Genomic DNA, 5880 nt, shown 5'->3' on the forward strand with positions numbered 1-5880 from the left:
GTAACAAATGTTAGACAACATTGAAGTGAATATCCAGGCCTTACGGCTGTGGCCAAATTATAGACCTGCTGAGAACGAGGTGTCAATTCAAGTGTCAGAGAAAGGACCACCAGAGAGACCATCACTGAGACTAGGAATACCTGAAAGTGCAGCAAACAAAAAAAGAGAATTTCAAGGCAGGCAGGGAGAAGACGGAGATGCGAAAGACACCAGTCCTTAGGGTGGGGAGCACACTTCCGGGACGCGAGGGACCCCTTCCAGGTGAGAGCCCAGGTGAGTCGGCGAGGGGGCAGAAGTGGGCGTGGGCGTGGCGGGCAGGGCACCCTCCCTGCGACCGGGCTGGGTGGCTTCCAGCTCCCTCGGGGTTCGCTCGGAGGGTTGGTGGTGCCCCTCTCACCGGAAACTCTTTCCCTCGGAACGGAACGGTTTTTTTTCTCCCAGGGAAAGGAAAAACGAGTTGTTTTCTGTTGCGTTGGAAGGACAACAGATCTTGCACGGGGCTTAATTTCTTCATTTATGACTTATTCTTCTCCTTCCAGTTCTCTACAATTAAGAAAGAAAAAAAAGCCCAACTTTGACCCCGACGTGACTTGAACACGCAACCTTCTGATCTGGAGTCAGACGCGCTACCATTGCGCCACGAGGTCACAGCAAGCATGCGACTTCGCATCGCTAAAGACCTCGTTTCTCCAGTATGGTCGCAGGGCTAGGAGGCTAGGGAGGAAAGATGCCCTCTTCCCTGAATTCCAGCACCAATTTAGAGCCCTGGCGAGTGTCGTTTCTCGGGTGTGGGAACACGGAGGCGCTGGGACATCCCAGACTGAACTGCGGCGCCGCAGCGGAGCAGCTACCCGGCGGCCGACACTCGGGCTCCGCCTTCTCCGCGTCGCGGAGTGACCCGGCGAGGGGACGCCGGGATGCGGGGACTGGCACCGGGGGATGGGATTGAGGAGATGCCCGGGTGGAGGCCCGGGATCAGGGGGATCCCGGGGCCATAGGGATTCTGGGAGGGAGCGAGGGGACGCAGGGGAGAAGGGGACGCCGCGGAGGACTAGGGGACGTGGGGGTGGGTGACTCCGAGGAGCAGTAGGGACGCCGCAGGTTAGGGAGGAGGAACCAGGGACGGGAGGAAGCCCAGAGGGCAGAGGGACCCCCGGGCAGAGGGGACTCTAAGGCGGAGCGAGGGGACGTCGGGGCGGGCGAGGGGACGTCGGGGCGGGCGAGGGGACGCGGGCGGAGGAGAGAACGCCGAGGAGGGGGGCGGGGTGATTCCGGGCGGGGCTGGGGACGCCGGGGCCTGGCGGGGGGCGGCTGGGCGGCCGGCAGAGGCGTTCGCGGTCGCCGCTCGCCGGGTCCCGTGCCTCCTGTGAAGCGGCGACGTTGTCGTCGGGAGGCGGCAGGACCCCGGCGTGGCGGCCGAGAGCGGATGGCGGCGCGGGGTCGCGGGGGAGCGGGGCTCAGGGCTGCTCCTTTCTCCTCTCCTCTCAGGGGACAAGCACAGGGGTGCGGAGGGCGACGCCCACGACCAGGAAGCAGCTTGCCAAAAATACTTGAAAAATGCCACAATTCTTTTTCTTTTTGAGACAGTCTCGCTCTGTTGCCCAGGCTGGAGTGCAGTGGCGCAATCTCGGCTCACTGCAACCTCCGCCTCCCGGGCTCAAGCGATTCTCCTGCCTCAGCCTCCCGAGCCTCCCGAGTAGCTGGGATTACTGGCGCCCGCCACCACGCCCGACTAATTTTTTTTTGTATTTTTAGTAGAGACAGGGTTTTGCCATGTTGGCCAGGCTGATCTCGAACTACCGACCTCAGGTGATCTGCCCACCTAGGCCTCCCAAAGTGCTGGGATTACAGGCGTAAACCACCAAGCCCATATTTTATTATTTATTTATTATTATTATTTTTAAACAGGGTCTTGCTCTGTTGCCCAGACAGGAGTGCAGTGGCACGATCTCGGCTCACTGCAACCTCCTCCGCTTCCAGGTTTCAAGCGATTCTCCTGCCTTAACCTCCCAAGTAGCTGAGATTACAGGCGCACACCACCACTTCCGCTAACATTTGTATTTTTACTAGAGACGGGGTTTCACCATGCTGGTCAGGCTGGTCTCGAACTCCTGACCTCAAGTGACCCGCCATCCTTGGCCTCCCAAAGTGTTGGGATTACAGGCTAAGCCACCGTGACTGACCCTGGCATGGTTTTCAATGGCTCATTGTCCACTTAAGACTCCGGACTCTTCTGGGAGTCTTAAGTCCCTGATTTGTACAGTACTTTCTTCTTCCTACTAAATAAGAAAAATAAAACAAGTGAGTGAATGCTTTTTTTTTTTTTTCCCCCGACGGAGTCTCGCTCTGTCACCCCAACTGGAGTGCAGTGGTGTGATATGGCCTCACTGCAACATCTGCCTCCCAGGCTCAAGTGATCCTCCTGCCTCAGCCTCCCACTTAGCTGGGATTACAGGCGTGTGCCACCATCCATTGCTAATTTTTGTATTTTCAGTGGAGAGGGGATTTCGCCATGTTGGCCAGGCTGGTCTCGAACTCCTAGGCTCAAGTGATCCTCCTGCCTGGGCCTCCCAAAGTGCTGGGATTACAGGTGTGAGGTACTGGGCCTGGCCAATAAGTGAGAGAATAAATTCTTCAGTAAAAAAGCTAGTAAATAGGCCGAGTGTGGTGGCTCATGTCTGTAGTTCTAGCACTTCGGAAGGACCAGGAGGGAGGATCGCTTGAACCTAGGAGGTCGAGGTTGCAGTGAGCCATGATCGCACCACTGCACTCCAGTCTGGGACAGAGCGAGACCCTGTCGCAAAACAAAACAAAACAAAACAAAAAACCTTATTAAATAAGAAAGATAAACTCTCCTGGTCTGTTGAAGAACATGAAGCATCAATCTTAATTCAATAAATACAACATCCACAGGACTTTATGCCTTTTAGAAAAGGAAAGATCTGGCCAGCACAGTTGCTCACACCTGTAACCCCAGCACTTTGGGAGACCTAGGCGGGTGGATCACCTGAGGTCAGGAGTTGAAGACCAGCCTGGCCAAAGTAGTGACACCCCGTCTCTACTAAAAATACAAAAAAAATTAGCCGGGCATTGTGGCATGCGCCTGTAATCCCAGCTACTCAGGAGGCTGAGGCAGGAGAATCGTGTGAACCCGGGAGGCAGTGGTTGCAGTCAGCCGAGATCGAGCCATTGCACTCCAGCGTGGGCAACAAGAGCAAAACTCCATCTCAAAAAAAAAAAAAGGAAAGAAAAAGAAAAAAAGGGAGAAAGAAAAGAAAAAAGAAAATAAGGCCGGGCGCGGTGGCTCAAGCCTGTAATCCTAGCACTTTGGGAGGCTGAGACGGGCGGATCACGAGGTCAGGAGATCGAGACCATCCTGGCTAACACGGTGAAACCCTGTCTCTACTAAAACATACAAAAAACTAGCTGGGCGAGGTGGTGGGCGCCTGTAGTCCCAGCTACTCGGGAGGCTGAGGCAGGAGAATGGCGTAAACCCGGGAGGCGGAGCTTGCAGTGAGCTGAGATCCGGCCACTGCACTCCAGCCTAGGCCACAGAGCAAGACTCCACCTCAGAAAAAAAAAAAAAAAAAAAGAAAAGAAAAGAAAAGAAAGATCTGGAAAGGGCCCCTGCCTTTACAGAAAGAAAAGAGGAAGCATGTTTGCTTTTCCCAGTGAAGGATCTAAGGGCTCCCAGGCTGCTTCTAACATGTCACACAGGAAACACGTCTTTGATAATTTTTGTGTTTGTGTCCAGATGTGAGAAAAGAGCAGGAATTTAGGATCAACTGTGAGTCCTGAGGTGCCAGCCCCCAAGGCTGTCAGAAAAGCAGGAAGCCAAAGGCTCCTTGTCTTTCCTCTGGGAGGGAAGTCAGCGGCAATTACTGATTCCACCTCCAGGTGGCCAGACACGTAAGTCTCCTCCTTCTTGCTTTGGATGGCCCAGGGTGGATTGGACCCTGGTGGGGGCAGCTGGGGAGTGGTGTGCTGGGTTCCCTTTCTGCCGATCACTCTGAGACTTCCTTCCTTTTTCCAGCATCAGTCACACAGCAAAGACACTGTGAGAACTTCAGAACCTGCGTCCAGAGTCTACTGGAAGGCTGCCCCACACCAAGGAAAGACCAGTGTCACTCTATTTCTTTTTTTTTTTTTTTTTTGAGACGGAGTCTCGCTCTGTCACCCAGGTTGGAGTACAGTGGCGGGATCTCAGCTCACTGCAAGCTCTGCCTCCTGGGTTCACGCCATTCTCCTGCCTCAGCCTCCCGAGCAGCTGGGACTACAGGCGCCCGCCACCTCACCCGGCTAGTTTTTTTTGTATATTTTAGTAGAGACGGGGTTTCACTGGGTTAGCCAGGATGGTCTCAATCTCCTGACCTCGTGATCCGCCCGCCTCGGCCTCCCAAAGTACTGGGATTACAGGCTTGAGCCACCGCGCCTGGCCCAGTGTCACTCTATTTCAATAATTTTTTTTGGCCAGGCCAGGTGGCTCACACCTGTAATCCCAGCACTTTGGGAACGAGACCCTGTCTAAAAATAAAAACTTTTTTTAAAAAATTCGTATTTGTTTTTGATTCAGGGTCTTTGTTGCTCAGGCTGGAGTACAGTGGTGTGATCACAGCTCACTGCAGTTTGAACGCCTAGGCTCAAGTGATTCTTCCACCTCAGCCTCCTGAGTAGCTAGGATTACAGGTGCACAGCACCACACCCATAATTCATTAAAAGTTAATTTTTAACTTTTTTGTAGAGACAGAGTCTCACTATTTTGCCCAGGCTGGTTGTGAACTCTTGGCCTCAAAAATCCTCCTGCTTCGGCCTCCCAGAGTGCTGGGATTACAGGCATGAGCCACTGCACCCAGCCTCCACCGTGTTTGGACCCCTGCTCAGATTTGTGGCTACACCTGTGATGTCCTGGCCCCTATTTTCCTGGGATATGGAACCAACCACTGTCTTGTGTTCTATGACAGGGGCATGACGTTAAACTACAGTATGGTGTTGTGATTACATGAAGAGATTAGATCAAGTGACTTATGCAGATGTGGTTACAGGGTCCCTTTAAAGACCGGGACCCTGGCTGGGCACAGTGGCTCACACCTATAATCCTAGCACTTTGGGAGGCTGGGGCAGGCAGGTCGTTTGAGGTCAGGAGTTCAAGACCAGCCTGGCCAACATATGAAACCCTGTCTCTATAAAACAAACAAACAAATAAACAACTAAATAATAAAGACTAGGACCCTACTTACCAGGGCAAGGACTAGGAGTGAGGCAAGCATGCAGTTGTGCAGGGTGGAAACCCATCTTATGTAAAATTTTGATACTTTGTTCATCAGAGATTTTTGCACTACTTTTTACTTTTGGAAATATTGAATATTTTAAATGTCTCGATTGCTGAGTGTTTTGACAGCTCTTTGACTTCTGCACCTGAGAGAGTTACTCAGTGCCTCGCCCTCCTCCCAGCTCTGCTGTTGCCCAGAAATTGTAAAGAATTGCTTCCTTATCTTAGAGTTTGTATATACAAACACTAAACCTTATTTATTTATTTATTTATTTATTTATTGAGACAGAGTCTCGCTCTGTCGCCCAGACTGGAGTGCAGTGGCACGATCTCGGCTCACTGCAAGCTCTGCCTCCTGGGTTCACGCCATTCTCCTGCCTCAGCCTCCCAAGTAGCTGGGACTAGAGGATCCCACCACCACACTCGGCTAGTTTTTTGTATTTTTAGTAGAGATGGGGTTTCACCGTGGTCTTGATCTCCTGACCTTGTGATCCGCCCACCTCGGCCTCCCAAAGTGCTGGGATTACAGGCGTGAGCCACCGCGCCCAGCTAAACCTTATTAAAAACAAACAAACAAACAAACAAACTTCTGTAGAATATAGAAAATTGAC

General features: G+C 52.6%; 1 non-coding gene across 1 annotated transcript; it reads right to left on the reverse strand.

The window, feature by feature from the left end:
• Positions 1-575: 575 nt before the first annotated feature.
• On the reverse strand, positions 576-647 carry TRNAW-CCA. Its single transcript has one exon. It is a non-coding gene; the product is annotated as a tRNA-Trp (tRNA).
• Positions 648-5880: the final 5233 nt, after the last annotated feature.

Source organism: Theropithecus gelada, chromosome 16 (assembly GCF_003255815.1).
Source record: "Theropithecus gelada isolate Dixy chromosome 16, Tgel_1.0, whole genome shotgun sequence".
Taxonomy (NCBI): Eukaryota; Metazoa; Chordata; class Mammalia; order Primates; family Cercopithecidae; genus Theropithecus; species Theropithecus gelada.